Source organism: Protopterus annectens, chromosome 6.part0 (assembly GCF_019279795.1).
Source record: "Protopterus annectens isolate FY-2018-M chromosome 6.part0, PAN1.0, whole genome shotgun sequence".
Taxonomy (NCBI): domain Eukaryota; kingdom Metazoa; phylum Chordata; order Ceratodontiformes; family Protopteridae; genus Protopterus; species Protopterus annectens.
Window position 1 is genome coordinate 380460111 of NC_056737.1, and position 16609 is coordinate 380476719.

General features: G+C 40.9%; 1 protein-coding gene across 4 annotated transcripts in view; it reads left to right on the plus strand.

Moving 5' to 3' along the window:
- Nucleotides 1-16609, plus strand: part of ABCD4 (ATP binding cassette subfamily D member 4) — a 1648172-nt gene that overhangs the window by 1282122 nt on the left and 349441 nt on the right. The gene's annotated exons all lie outside the window — the stretch shown is intronic.

The window sequence follows — 16609 nt, forward strand, 5'->3', positions numbered from 1 at the left end:
CTTTCGATGAAATGATATAGCCCCTTTTAAACAGGAGCACACTTTTGTTTCAGACAGTTTTAAAGTTTAAAACATTCTAAAACTATCTTTTTCTATAGAGAAAGTATGTTTAAATTTTGGGGGCTGGCAAAGTAGGTTCATTTTAAGTACTTTTATATATTTTGGTTTGTGCTGTTTAAATTCTGAGGGGAAAGAGACACCATTTTCGTTTGACCATTGGATGAACTACCACTGTAAAGCTGTCCTTCTTTCATCCACTAAAAGAAAGTTAACTAAACATTGTATGTAACCGCACCAAGCTAACAATTTGCCTCAGGTGGATAACACTTCTCTGGCCAAAGATGGTTTCTCAAACCACTCATCTTTTTCATTGGATTCCACTGGTTTTGTCCATACAGCCACTATGGACTGGGGGTTAGCCACGTCCTCTGTGGCTGTTGGGTCCCCTCAGTGGGCAAGGTAGAGCTACTCCTGTCAGTCTTGGGAGAAGGGGAAGGAAGGTGCCCCTGCTTAGCCAGCATGTTGTGCCTGTCCCTGGTTTAGCTTCTGCTGTCATTGATAAACCTATTTGCCCAATTTAGTTGTTAAAAAGAAACAGAGAAAGAAACATTTATCTTTTCCTCCACCAGTTCCACCTGAGAGAACTAGTTTATTGTGCCTGGCTTGGATCTTCTAAAGGCTATTAACCTGTCTTATAAGGTGTGTCTGGTAAAGCAAAAAAGGGATTCCTGTTTTCTGACCGATTCAAGGAACTGAATCAAGAGAGAAATGCAATAGAACACATACATTTTTTTTCTCCTTTTTTGTGACTATTTCCAGAATGTGTCACTGTTTATAGTAGGTGAACATTGAGATTTTTTCAGTCCCTCAGAAAACACTACGAACCGTTACAAATGGAATTCCCAGAACCTTCACCATCCCCCCAGTGCTGTCAGCATTGGAGGATGTGTTTATCACGGCCTATGCTTTCATGACAGTCAGCTTGCTGTACCAAAGGAATCAGAATGTACAAAATTCTTTTGTCTTTCAAGCTTATTTTATACTCTTCCCAGACCTGACCCATCCAGCTGTTGCCAAGCATTTTGTTAATTCTAATCCTTCACCTTCAGTCAAATGTAGTAAAACAATTGTTTGGGGAAAATGTGTGTCTAATTTTTAGAATTTTGAATTGGCAGGCTGATGTATGTTAAAAGTTTATTCTAACTGTGAAAGTAAGAGAAATATCTGCTGTGTGTGTGGTTTAAATTCTTCCATTTCTCTGGTCATTACTGATTGCTTGAAGTGTGTATATGACTCTAGATAATGCATCCAGGGCTTCTGCCACTGATACTGTGTTGGTGTGGTTTGCCTAGCTACTTTCTCAGAACTTCTCTAAAGATGTAAAAAATGAGATTTAAAATTCTCTTCTGAATAAACATTGTTTCTGGCCTCTCCACTGCAGATGTTATCAAAAAATATGATGAGAGGGGTAAGCTGATACAGGGAATCTCTGATTTCATCCCTTGTTTTTTAAATTTTCCAAGGGAATTTCTGCTCCCTCGTCCAATGTTGACAAACAAAATACTCAGTCACAGCAAAGTGTTGGTAAGCAGACATTAAAAAAAATGCCAGTGTGTTCCTGAAAGAAAGCAGACCCCACCCCGGCCAAACAAAGGTCAGTCAAATAATGCAGAATGACTGTATAAGGCACCTTGTCCACCTTCCCACCCAGGCTGTCGCTTATCCTTTCCAGAAAGTCTGAATCTGCATTTCTTTGACAACTGATTGTTTTTAGACAAATGGGTTCTGAGGCTGATTCAGCAAGGTTACAGAATCAGATGGCATTAGGAAGAAATTCCTCCTTTCCAGCAAATTATTACACATGCACCAGACCAAACCCCTTTATTTCCTCCTGTCCTACAGCACACACTGTCTCAGGGGGTAATTGAAAGAGTTCCAGTTAGGAAAAAGGTTTTTATTCAAGAATATTTTTAGTGCCAAATAAAGAAAATGTCTGGCGACTAGCTCTGGATCTTTCTTTCCTAAAAAAACAAACCCTTGAGTGGATCACACCATAAACTCCATACCTCATGAAGGAACCAAGCCAGTCAATGTACTAAAACCAAAAGATGTTTATTATCAAAAAGAAACCAGTTAAGCGCTTTCGTCTCGGTTACTAAATAGAGACCTCTTCAGAATTAAAAAAACACACTATAATCAAGTCTTTTATAGTGTAAAATGAATTGAATGATTAACTTCCCATCAGTTAATTCACATCTTATCAATATTTAGACATATACACACAAAATATTCATACAGTTTAACCACTAAAATGAGTAAAAGCAACACCGATAAATATTACATTATTAGTCTATATACAATATTTATTATATGAATTGTCATAATTCTAGAGCTCTGTTTTTAATAACAGGGGTCAAGGAGAGATATGCATTAACGCCTGGTTGTATATTGGACTGCAATTTAATAATCCAGTACAATTCTCTTAGCTCTAAGGAAAGTTCCCACCATCCACCCCTAGGTTGTGCTGGTACTTGTTCCAGGATGGCAAACTTAAAACTTGTAAATTCCTGACACTGAAGTGAATGTTTGTATAATGAATTATTGATATTCCCTTTTGAAATTGCGTAAAGGTGTTCAGAAATCCTGGTTTTGAACTTCCTTTCTGTTTTCCCTATATAGTAACCTCCACAGATCTGGCAAACTGAAATATACACCAGACCCTTGGTGTTACAGTTACCTTTCACTAAGTTAACTTTATATCCAACATCCCTTAAAATTATGTTATTAGATTCTAAGATATAATGACATTGTCTGTAAACACGACATTTAGTAGTACCTTTGTCAGGAAGGGATGTACGGTTGATAGGTTGCTCGAGTAACAATTTCAGTTTTTTACCCATCTTGTAAACAAAACTTTGGTTCATTTACAAGAGTCTAATAACATCATTTTAAGGGATGTTGGGTATAAAGTTAACTTGGTGAAAGGTAACTGTAATATCAAAGATCTGGTATATATTTCAATTTGCCAGACCTGTGGAGGTTACTATATAGGGAAAACAGAAAGTTCAAAACCAGGATTTATGAACACCTTTATGCAATTTCATAGGGGAATATCAATAATTCACTATACAAATATTCACTTCAGTGTCAGGAATTTACAAGTTTCATGTTTGTCATCCTGGAACAAGTACCAACACAACCTATGGGTGGGTGGTGGGAACTTTCCTTAGAGCTAAGAGATTTGTACTGGATTATTAAATTGCAGTCCAATATACCACCAGGTATTAATGAGTATCTCTCCCTGACCCCTGTTATTAAAAAGAGAGCTCTAGAATTATGACAATTCATATAATAAATATCATATATAGACTAATAAAGTAATATTTATCAATGTAGCTTTTAGTCATTTTAGTGGTTAAACTGTATCAATATTTTATGTATATATGTCTGTAAATAATGATAAGTGAATTAATTGATGTGAAGTTAATCATTCAATTCATCTTACACTATAAAAGACTTGATTATAGAGTGTTTTTTAGTTCTGAAGAAGTCTCTATTTGGTAACTGAGACGAAAGGGCTTAACTAGTTTCTTTTTGGCAATAAACTTCTTTTGGTTTTAGTACATTGACTGGCTTGGTTCCTTTGTGAGGTATGGAGCTTATGGTGTTATCCACTCAAGGGCCTGTTTGTTTTTTCAAGTACTTTTTGGGCTCCTTCTTCTGCGTTTGTTGTTTTTCAGTCTTTCTTTCCTAAACCAGCATGTGATAGTGCTCAAGTTCAAAATGCTTTCAGTTCGCAATCTGTTACTACTTTTTCCTCTTAAGTTTTTTGATAACGTTATATTTAAACAATGCTCATCACATTATTCATCCTAATTTAAGGCATTTCTTAAGACTGTGTGTGTCTCTGGACCACATTATCAGGCCTCTGACATACCCTTTTGGCTGTCCACTGCTCCAAGAGTGTTCACAAAGTGTGTAGCGCCTATCATAGGTCATTACAAGCTACAGGATAGCCACATTTTTCTGTATTTATATGATCTGCTTATTTTTGCAGAGTCTTTTTCAAAGTGTCAAGTACCTCTCAGTTTAGTGAAAGGTCTCCTGCACAGACTGGGATTCCAAGAGAAAATTCAGAAGTCTTTTTTGATTCCAGCACACAGGATTGTGCTCCTGGGATGTTTGCCAGGCACCTCAGTACAAAGAGCTTTTCTTCCACAGGAAAAAGTAGATCTATGTTTGTATCTATTCCAAGGTTTTTTTTTTCACACAGTCTTCAGTCTCTGTGAGGGAATACCTCAGGATTCTGAGTAGTATGGCCTCAGTTATTTTCATGATACCTTTTGCAAGACTCCACATGACAAAGATGTAGTGGTATCTGAAGTATCTTTGATCCCAGCATATACACTCATTATCTTTTCAGATTCCAGTTCTGGGATTTTTGAGAAGAGAAATCACTTGGTGGAGACATCAAATATCCCTGAATCCAGATTTACTCTTCTCCTCTCCTTCTACAAAGCAGTCAGTCACAGCAGACACCTCTGACTTTGCTTGGGAAGCAATGTCAGGGTGGCTAAAAGGGTAAGGTGTCTGGGACAACAAAGACAAACACAAATACATATATGTAAGAGATGCTTGCCCGTAAGTCACTCCTCTCTGTGAATCACCTGTGGTCCCTGGGACCTCTTTAATTGTTTACATAAAATACCACAGATCTGAAGTAGGTTACTTCATTTGATCATCAACCTGTGGGTATCGGATCCGAGCTGGCAGCTTTTCAAGCTAGAGATCCAAGCTCCAAGCTCCTCCCCCTTACTCATAATACCCTGCTACCTCCTTCCAATCCTCAGATTGCCGCGGCTTTGTCAAGCACGAGTTTCTTGAGCTCCTAGGGTTTAGGAGAGTTGTAAGTAGATTTTTTGTCAAAATCTTCTTAGTTTTTTGATGTGTGTGGATAGTTTAATTTCTTAGTTTAAACCCCTGAGATTTACCATTCCCTCATAGTTTAAAGCCTAGTAGGCCCCCCCTTTTCCCTTAGGTGTTTGTGTGGGCGCGTGTGTGTGTTTTTTGTTGGAAATCATGGCCGAGGCCCCAAAGGCCATCTTTTCTAAGTGCACTGAGTGTGGCCATAAGCTTTCCCCAGTGGATGGCCACACTCAGTGTGTCCTCTGCCTGAGGGTACCGCATTTGTCATCGGGCTGCCAAATTGCACAGGCTTTAACCTCCGGACCCCGAGGGATAGGAGGAATAAGCTGATTCTGTCTGGTCTCCTACCTACGGAATCGGCTTCCTCCTCCTCTCCCTCGGTGGCTACAGCCACGGCTGCAGCTGCTCAGCCTGCTGTTCCCTCTACCCTGACCAGGACTCAACCTCCCACTTCTTCCCAGGGAGAGAGGGACTCTAAAAAAAGAAAAGAGAGAGAGGAGAGAAAGGGAGAAAGAGAGAGAGGAGAGAGAGGGAGAAAGAGAGGCACAGAAGCCACAAGCGGCGGGCCGACTTATCCCCATCGGCCCCGCCTGCCAAGCTGCTCTCCTCACCCCAGAAGGTCTCCGGGCCTTCCTCCCCTCAGCTCCATTCTCCACGCTTCTCACCGGAGCCAGAGGAGGAGGCCCGACCATCTTCAAGGTCGTCACGGCGGCCCTCCTGGCCAGCTTCGGCGACCTCCTCTAGGTCGACCCGTAGCCTCGCCGACGCTGATATAGACCAGATGATGCATCGTTTTCTCCAAACCCAACTGCAGATGGGAGTGCTGCTGCCTCCCCCGCCCCCCCCCCTGGGGGGAGTTCAGCCCCACTTTTTGCCCTGATAGCTCCTTCTCCAGTCCACTATCGGGTTTCGGATCCGAGGAGTCTGAGTCAGGGAGTCGGCGCCGATGGTTATCGCTACCTTGACGCCGGCCATGACCTCGAGTTTGTCGGCTCCTTTTTCAGATCCAAGCTCTCGGGGCAGAGAGCCGTGCATCGGATGCGAGGGGGCCAGTGTGTCTTTGGCTCCATTTCAGTCGGAGCACACTTCCCTCTCAAGTCCGAGCGCTTTGGCTCTGACGCCGATCCCGACGCCGGATCCGAGGGTGTTAACCACAGAGCCCAGAGAGATTGGTTCACCCTCAGCTTTCGACATGGTAGAGAGGGTCCTGTCAAGAGGTTCTAGACCCCCTGCTCTTTCTTCGGATTCCGCCCCCACTCCCTTGCAGTTGGGCTTGTCTTCCATCATCCAGTCCCAGGGACAGCCTGTGTTGATGCCCCAACCTGTTCCACTGGCGGAACATGACCCTGTTGGTGAGCCCTCCTCAGACAGTCCCACCGAGGAAGCCCCTCACAAACGTAAGTGTAAGAGGAGGCACTTGGACTCCCCTGAGTCCCTCACGGAGGACACCGATTTGGAGGAAAGGGAAGGTTCCCCCAGGTCACCCCCTGAGGACGTCTCCTTTGAAGACATTATGGAAATGCTTTGCCTAAAGGGGGGGGGTGGTCAGCCCAAAAAACTTCCTCTGATGAGTCGGTGTTCCTGGAGGCGTTCAACGCAGGTCCATCTACCTCTTGGGTTCCCCTCCGGCCGACCCCCTGGTTGACCTCATCACTACTAGGGCGTGGAGGGAACTGGACACTGTAGAGCCAATCCCCAGGAGGCCAGATAGGATTCTTAGTCCCCCTGTGGATAGGATGGCTTGGAGTAAGGGTTCAACGGTAGATGCCATGGAGGTGGTGGCAGCCACCAAGAAAGAACTTGCCCAGAATAGTTCCTCGATCCATCCCCCTGATAAGGAGTCTCGGACGATGGATCATATCGGGAAGCAGATGTTTGCTTCAGCTACCTTTTCCATAAAAGCTCTGAATTATTTGGCCCATGTAATTAGACTTCAACGGGATCTGGTGAAAGAATACGCTGAGTCTTCCCCTGAGTCCATGTCGGCCGAGGACAAATGGACTTTCTCGGCTCACATGGCCACTCTGAAATCTGTTTCAAACACGTCTATGCGGCTACTTTCCCATGCCATGGAGAGGGCCACCAAAGCCAGCGGGTCCGGCATCGCCTTAAGGCGCTACACTTGGCTCCGGCTTTGTGACTTTGCGGAACCTTTCAAGGCATCCTTCGCGAATGCACCCTTCGATTCTACCCTGCTTGGGAAGACTGTCCGTGACACATTGGTTCAGAGCGAGAAAGACGGGAAGACGCTGTCTGCCATCAGAATCTGCTTCTTGGCTCCTCAGAGGTCCTTTTCCAGGAACCAGAGAGGACAAAATAGGATGTGGTTCCGGAAGTCTTAGCAGTCCCGTTATGCTCTGGACCCTTCGTCCTTTAGAGGCAGAGGGGGACAAGGTGGACGCCAGCCCAGAGGCAGAGGGGGGCCGAAAAATTTTGGGTTGCGGGAACCTTTTTCTGACCGACCCACGCAGCAGCCCTGAGGGGTTGCCTTACTGCTCCTCTCTGGAAGTGTTTTGAAAGTGAAACCAACACACTGCAGTAAGGTACTGTTCTAGTGGAGAGAAACAGTTAATTTAAAATATTTTAAATGCTGTATTGTTTATTCATAGCAGAGACAGTAAATAGGGAGAAAAAAGACAGAGACGTTGCGCATTTAATAATAGAATCCCATTGTTGTCCTTTAATTACAGCATTCAGTCTTCTTGGGTAGGAGTCTTATCAGCATGGATCATCTTGACTTGGCAATATTTGCCCACTCTTCCTTGCAAAATTGCTCCAAATCTGTCAAATTGTGAGGGCATCTCTTGTGCACAGCCCTCTTCAGGTCACCCCACAGATTTTCTATTGGATTTAGGTCTGGGCCATTCCAAAACTTTAATTTTCTTCTGGTGAAGCCATTCTTTTGTGGATTTGGATGTATGCTTGGGGTCATTGTCGTGTTGAAAGGTGAAATTCCTCTTCATCTTCAGCTTTCTAGCAGACACCTGAATGTTTTGGGCCAGAAGTGACTGGTATTTGGAACTGTTCGTAAATCCCTCCACCTTGACTAAAGCGCCAGTTCCAGCTGAAGAAAAGTAACCCCAAAGCGTGATACTGTGGGTCTATATCATATAATCGAATGTTGAAAATGTCGAGCGAAAATTACAGAACTTAAGCTTCTTATTGTGGGGGGCTGCACCCCCCCCCCCACACACCCCCCGTTAAATATGTATTCCAACTCAGAGATTGCACTACAGTGAGGAAAGGGCAAATATTCCAATCTTCATTGTACTACAATCTCAATAAAAGAACTTTGAGTTCTGGCATTTTTGCTCTTTAGAGCATTCAACATTTTCAACATTCAAACATATGATATAGACCCGATACTGCCACCACCATGCTTCACCATGGGGATGGTGTTCTTTTGGTGATGCGAAGTGTTGTTTTTGCTCCAAATGTACCTTTTGGAATTGTGGCCAAAAAGTGCAACCTTGGTCTCATCAGATCATAACACATTTTCCCACATGCTTTTGGGAGACTTGATGTATTGTTTTGCAAATTTTAGCTGGGCCTGGATGTTCTATGTAAGAAAAGGCTTCCGTCTCGCAACCCTACTCCATAGCACAGACATATGGAGAATACGGGAGATTGTTGTCACGTAGTACACAACTAGTACTTGTCAGAAATTCCTGCAGTTCCTTCAGTGTTGCTGTAGGTCTCTTGGCAGCCTCTCTGACCAGTTTTTGTCTTGTCTTTTCATCAGTTTTGGGGGGACGTCCAGTTCTTTGCAACATCACTGTTGTCCCATATTTTCTCCACTTTTCAATGACTGTCTTCACTGTGTTCCATGATATATCCAGTGCTGTGAAAATTTTTTTTGTACCCTTCTCCTGACTGATACCTTTCAACAATGAGATCCCTTTGATGCCTTGTAAGCTCTCTGCGAACCATGGCTTTTGCTGTAGCAGGCAACTGAGTAAATGTCAGGAAAATCCTACTAGGACAGCTGAACTTTATTTGGGGTTAATCAGAGTCTCTCTAATTGATGACAGGTCTGTACCCAAGAAGACTGAATGCTATAATTAAAGTATTAGTTTAAGGGTGTGCTCACTTCTGCAACCAGCTTATTGTACGGTTTTTATTTTTTTATATTTTTTCCCCTAACAGATTTGTTTGTTTTTCAATTGAATCAAACAGGTTATAGGTTACATTAAAGGCGGAAAAAGTTTTGAAATTATTTATTTTGGTCTAATTCTTTTTCTGTCACAAAAACCTAGCCGTTTAACATGGGTGTGTATACTTTTTATATCCAATGTACTTTTGCAAAGCATTGCAAGCTATAGTTCTTCTCCAGGTGCTTGGCACCCATACTTGTCTTAATCAACTCAAGTTGTCTAATGGTTTGGGCTTGTGGAAGGTACCCTGAAGCTTTGGAAGCTGGCCAGCAGTTATATCCTTAGAAGGATATAACACATATAGCTTAGGCTACTACAGAACAGATCATTCAAACGTCAACTGTCATGGTAAGTTTACTTATACAACTTGACTTTCTTTTTCCTAAATGTTAGTAACAGGCAGTGCAGTTGTAGCTGAAGTTGTGTTCTTTCCATTATGCAGTGCTGGTTGTAGCAGAGGGGACAGTGAGACATACTTTGTTTTCTAGAAAGTGAGATGTAAAATGAGACATGCAGTATGGAATGAGGATCTTGGCTTTAGGGCCAATAAGCTCAAATGATTATGCACGTGATAAGAGATGGATCAATTTACATTCATTCTTTCCAAACATAAACCATATGAATGATCACTTCCAGGATACACATTACTACTAATCAGAAGAACTGAGAGTTACTCTATCCATATTCCCCAAGCTATTTTGCATCCTATTGGTATTTCTTATTTTTATTATCTTTTATTTATTTATTTATTTAGAATTGTACTTTATAACCCCTACCTATTAACTTCCCATACTTGATGGGGCACATTTAATTTTGCTAGGGGGATTTTACCATATCCAGGGAAGAAAATGTTTTTGGCGTATGGAGTCTGTCTTACCACAACACTGAGGAGGGGAACTGGCTACAACTGAACTGTCATACTGTGGCTGGGGTATTTTCTAATGTTTGTTTCTGCTGTCCCAGGGATATCAGCAGTATGTCTGTGTACATGAAGTGAATGCCATAAATCCTTCCCCTTTAAAGGCAAATAAAAAATCAGTTGCTATATTTCTAACTTAATTGTTTCATCTTAGTTATTCTTTTTGGTGAAATACCCCTGAAATTTTTAATTGAATGAAATGTTTAAATAAGTATAAAAAGCTGTACTGTATGGAAATACTGCTCTTACTATTGATCTATAAAGGGATTTAGTATAGGTGGTGTCCTACTTAGCAGTACCTCTCAAAATCAAAGATACAGCCCTAAATGTTCAGAAAGTGCTCTCGCCATACCTGCATTTTGCACCTACCATGCTTTTAGATGTTAGTCACTGTGACTAGATCAACAATTGGCCACTAGGTGATTTGATCACACTGACTTTTGTTGACATGCTTTCAGACATGATGGCAACTGTAGTGGCATCTCCATATTTGTTAGGGACTGTATCACCTCTAGACAGATCCCCAGGGACCCCCAAACAGAGCTCAATGAACACCAGATCACACTAAGCAAAACCAGCTGTCAGATTATAGCCTGTTTCAGTGTATCCTCTCGGTCTGCTGATAATCATGTAAAGTTACTAGATATAGTGGATGAACTCTTTTTATAAACAAACACTCCATTATTTTGGGAGATTTTTACTACCCATAAATAAATGGAAGCATCTACACTGCGAATGTATGATATGCCCAAAAATCCACTTAACCATAAATCCCTCAGACCTCCCTCATCACAGGTTCATATGTGTATACTAGGCTAATGACCACCAGAGCCTTTATAACCCTAGCCATGCAACCCAGATTTATCCCACAAGTTATTATGCCTTAGAGGTAATTATAAGGCATGATTTAGTGTGTGCCTCTGTCCATCAGAGACATAGGGGTCAGACCAGGGCTGAATTTCCAATTTTCCGACTACTAGTCCAGGTGGTCCTTGAATGGGTTTAGGGAAGGGCTCTGCTTCACTTGGGTGGGAAGCCTATTCCAGAGAATGGGGATTCTCTGAGAAACGTACCTCTCCCTCCAACATGTCTTGTTTAAGTCGCAAGCAAAGTTTAAATCCTTACAATTAGTAGTTCGGGTGCTGTTAGTTTTGCAGACATGCAAAAGGTCCATCGGAGCAAGATCCAAGGATGCCTTGTATGCTAGGCATAAATTGCACTCAGCAGTCTGTAAGAAACAAAAGTATAGAGATGAGGCTTCAAGGTGATCTGCACAGAACATTGTGTTTATGCCCTATATTCTTTTTGTGAGGAACCCCTGTGGACATTGTACTTGTAGCGTGTGCCTGGTCAGGTACATATTAAAGGATGGGTCTGATGAGGGCTGAGTACAGTGGCAGAATGACTTACATGGACCTTCATGCCATGCCTTACTTAACAAGTTGAGTGACATAGATTGATTTTCTTACTACCTTAGACACACATTTTGTTTTCTTAAACAAGAAACATCTTTATTAAATTATCACTTATGACATAGGCAATCATACATGGATATAAATGAAAACAAGCCATATTGACATATTTTTAATTGCAAACATTATACATCAATTATTCAAAGTCTGCCTACTTTTAAACCTCATTCCTCCTCCAAAACATTATTCTGCAAATATTGTTCCACAATTCCTATTTTTTTCTATGTAATTTTCTCCTACCCTTTTCTAAATATCCAATTTCTAGTTGTTTTATCTCTGTTAATATATTTGGTACTGCTAGTACAGTTGGTTTAGACTTGGTTTTCCATTTTCTAGTAAGTGCTTTTTCAGCAGCCACTATAATTAGACTAAGCAAGGCCTTACTATGTCTAGCCAATTCCAATTTTGTATCACAGCTCAAAAAACAATTTCTGTAGTTACACCAATTTGCTCAACCAGTATTTCTGATAGAATAGTTTGCAGTGAATTTTTAAAGTCTGCAACTGATTACTGTCCTAAACATATGTTCCTAATTACATCTTTCTTTCTTTCCCATCACACCTCCAACATTTGCAATTTACCCGAGGAAAAATTCTTGAGGGTCTACTTTGGGTATAAGAATACCTATGCAAACACTTCCAAGCAAAGATACTAAATCTTCTAGACTTTGAATATTTGGGAATCATACATATATCCCCGTTTCTTTGTGATTTGCTTATCAAATCTCTCCAATCCTGTGATTGATTCTTATAGTTATCATGCAATATGTTATATGCCCTACAACAGCAGCTTATGTCCTAGATTCTACTAAAAACTCTACCAGTGCTGGTCTTTTGCTTAGGACCCCCCTATTTCTTTCTCTTTGCCTATACCCTATCAGTGTTTAATAGGGAAGGCAATCTCTAGCCTGCAGTCCAAATTAATTCTTGGCCTCTTCCCATTCTATTACCTTTCCCTCTGTAATTATTTGCTCCCAGTACCTTGGTTCCTTTGCCAGTTTTATTCAGTAAATTCCAGCCCCGTCTTGCCTATTTGCAGTCATCCCTATCAACAGGATCTCCTTTTTCCATCCTTGTGTTGGCTTGGTTCTTAGAACACTTTCTGCTTCTTTACGACTATAATATTCTATATGGTTATTGTTATTCTCCTTAAGGATCTGCATCCAAAATCCCAGTCTTTCCTTGTTTCTTGAGCTTCCCTTGTGTCATCATCTTTCCTTTCCACTTTGAATTTTATCTTTATGCTTGTGCTATGTATAGGAACCTTAACTGTGCAGCTCTGAAATACCCCTTCAAATCAGGTAATAGAAACCACCTTGTTCTATTGGAAGGATCAGTTTATCCCACTTGACTCTTGCCATCTTGCCCCCTCAGATAAAATCCTTCAACTCTTTATTAATCGTTATCCCCAACTTCTCCTCTGCTCAATAAAAATATGCCTCATCTGTGTATAAAACTAAAGGGACTAAAGACATTTTCACTGCATGTATCTTGCTATCCATAAAACAGAGCTTCCATTTTTCTCAGTGTGTCTGTTTTTTTGTTTAGTATTTTCCCATATATCCTTAACCGCCATAACAGAATCCTTTTTAATCCATGCTCCAAAGTGCTTCATTTTGTCATGTCCCCATAAATGTGGGTATTGCTGATCCAATTTGTGTGTGAGTACAAGGTTTACAGATATTGTCTTTGTGTTATCTTCATTAATTTTGTATTATGAGAAGATCTGAAACTCTCACAATGTTCCACAGCACTGAAATGTCCTTTTCTGGCTTTATCAGGTATAAAATAATATCTTATGCAAATAAAGCCAGCTTTTCTTGACTACCATACCAGTTATGTCCTTGAATTTCTGACTCCTTTATTTTCTTTTCCAATGGTTCTAAATCTAACACAAGTAACAAAGGGGAAAGAGGGACACCTCTGTCTGGTTTCTCGGCTCAAACAGAACCCACTCGCTTTAATTTTCTCCTCTGATCACTCATATATCCTCCTAATCCACATTATAATTTTATCAGGGAATGCAAATGCTTCCATTGCCCTTATAAAATCCCAGCTTACTGTGTTGAATGTTCTCCGCGTCAAGACACACCAACAACAGTGGTATTTTTTTACATTCTGCTTCTCTCTGGATCATCATTGTTCTATTCATAGCAAAAGTTTGCCTCCCCTCCACAAAACCACATTGATCCATATTTATCAATTTTGGCATCACCTTTGATATTCTTTAAGCCATTCTAGATGTAAGCACTTTATAAATCATGGTGTAGAACAGAAACAGGCCTATATAGATTCATTGATTGTTAATAGATTAACAACCTGGGGGGGGGGGGTTTCTAAGCCTAACCAAGTTTTCCATAAAGAATAATTATGCCCTGTATCTGAATAGGACATTGAGAGACAGGCATTTATAAGCTACCTATCTTCCTAAGGGACATGGGATACCAGGCCTGGTGTAAATTTTCTATTCCGCGTCCACTAGTCTAGGTTGCGCTTAAACTGGTTAATAGATTAACTCAGTTTCACATGGATAAGAAGCTTGTTCCATAGGAGGGGGAGTCTCTGGGACACGCATCTTTCTCTCCAGCATGCTCTATTTAAGTCACAGACAAAATTCAGGTCCCTAGACTTTGTATTTCTGGTACTCTGTCATTATAAATATATAGGAGATACATAAGTGTGAAGTTTGCGATGCCTTGTAAGCCATTGTAGATCACCCCTCAGCAATCTGTCAGAGTCAGAGTAGAGGGAAAGGGCTTTAAGGTGCTCTGCATAAGACAGGTTTATTACGCCTTGCATTCTTTTTGTAAGGTATCTGTGAGATCACTCTAGTTGTTGCATATGCCTGGTCAGGTACATACAAAGGAAGCATTGTACTCTTTGATTGGTCTGATAAGGGCGGAGTACAGTGGGATAATGACCTCTTTGGACCTAGATGCCATTCCCCATAAGTTGCCCAATATAAAAGGATTTCCTCACCACTGTGACCACATGGTGGTTGAAGCTGAGGCTACTGCCTACGTGTACCCAGATCCCTGACCACTGGGTCGACTCTTAAGGGTGTATTATCAATATGGTAATTAGTCAGGATGGTTGTCTTCCCAAAGGTACAGTTATGCATTTCTTAGCATTGAGTTTAAGACCATGCCTTTGGCACCATTTGTTAGTCAAATCAGACCTTTTTGAAGAATGCTAGTGTCTGCAGGGGAGTCTGTGATAACCCCCAGCTTGCAATCATTTGCAAACTTAGTCAACCATAAACCTTCAGCATTTGCTTCCTTTCAGTCAAACAGATGCCAAAAGGAGTGGACCCATTATGGATCCCTGGGGGAACTCCACCAGTTACTGGCCTCTTAATGGAGGTGGTCTTACCTATTTTGACCTCCTGGGTCTTATCAGTGCCTTCATCCAATGCTTTGGTGACCCTCTCAAAATAGTCCAAGATTTAATAGGCATGACCTTCATTTAACAGAGCCGAACTGTGGTGGGTTCAACGTTTGTAAGTTCCTTGTGTCCTCATTTATCATTTCCATGATGATTCTTTTAATTGGCCTTACATATGAGGTTGGTAAAGGTAAAGCTTTATCAGCCTATAGTTACCCAGATCAGTGGTTGGACGTCCTTTGTGCAGGGGAATGCTTGTAGCCATCTTCCACTCACTGGGCAGAAAACATGACTGAAGGCTCCAGTTGAAGCTAGATCTGAAGGCTCTGTACCATCTTTAGGTATTACAGCCATCTCCACATTCTTCCAGGATGTTGGTACTTCTATTTTTAAAATGCTGTTAAACAAATCCTTGCATATCTTTATCAGTTTCTTCCCTCATAGCTTCCAAACTTCCAAAGGAATACCATGTATTCCTGGAGACATTGCTGTTGATTGGTTAAACATCACCATTTTTTCTCAGCTCCCCCTTTCCTAACTGCTAGTAATTGAGCCTCATCTGCCTCTAACCTTGGCATATTTAATTCTTCCATAAACATATCCATTTGTATCTTTTTTGATTTACACATTTCTATGCTTTATACAGATGTTCATAAAATGACCATAATGTTTCTAGTCCCTCTACAGGCTCTCTAGTTATTTCCCTTGTTATAGGCTCCGTAAGCTTGGTAACAACCCTTTCTACTTTATATTGCCCGAGTTGTTCTAAAAAATGTTGTGCTCTGGAGTTATCAAAAAAACAGTTTCTTAACAGCAATCTTTATAAATTCTTGCATATTATTGAGGGTAATCCCTTATTTTTTGTTTAGCACACTGGAATTGCTTCTCCTCTTGTTCTGTGAGATTTCCCCTGTTCTGCAATACTTTAACCTTTGTCAGTCCCTCTAAATAATTATTGTTACTTCTTAAATATCTCTCTCTCTCTTTCATTTCCACCCTATTTTTAAATTTTTATTTTGTCCCACTCCCTAGCTATATTTTGGAAGGAAATTTTTGTCTTTCCCATTAACTCCTGAATAATTTCCATTAACCATTCCTTAAATTCTTGTCTTTTTAGAAGATAGGTGAAGAAGCACCAGTCTCGCATTTTTATTTTAGTTATTATTGGTGCTTGATCTGTATCAAAACTTTCCATTAAATGCACATGTTCTGTCCTAGCTCAATTTTTGTATCTTAGGGAATAATATGTAAATTCACTCTGAACTCCTACTACTCAATTCACATCTTCTATATCAAATATTTTCATAAGTTTCTTCAAAAATCTATCCACTTTTGTTATATTTTCCCTTCTGGCCCCCCCGGATACATCCTCACTGCTGCAAATCAAATTCCAGTCCCCACCTATAAGTAATATTCCCTGCTAAAAGCTGATTATTTCTCCCAGAATTTTCTTAAGCTCCATTATAGCAATTTTAGGTGGAATATAAATACATGCCAGTGTAATCCGCCTCCCTTGGCAGTAGCCCCTTAACAGTAGAAACTACCGTTATCTTTCTTTCCCTCTTCTATCATTATTGGAGCTCCTCTTCCAATTAATGCAAGTGCTCCCCTTTTCCTTTGTCCCACATAGTCCACTGAATAACCATCCTGAAATCCTTTCTGTATCAAATTCACATGCTCGTTCTTTCCAAATGCATCTCCTGTACTATAGCTATATGCAGTCTATCCTATAGCTAAATGCACTGCATTTTAATA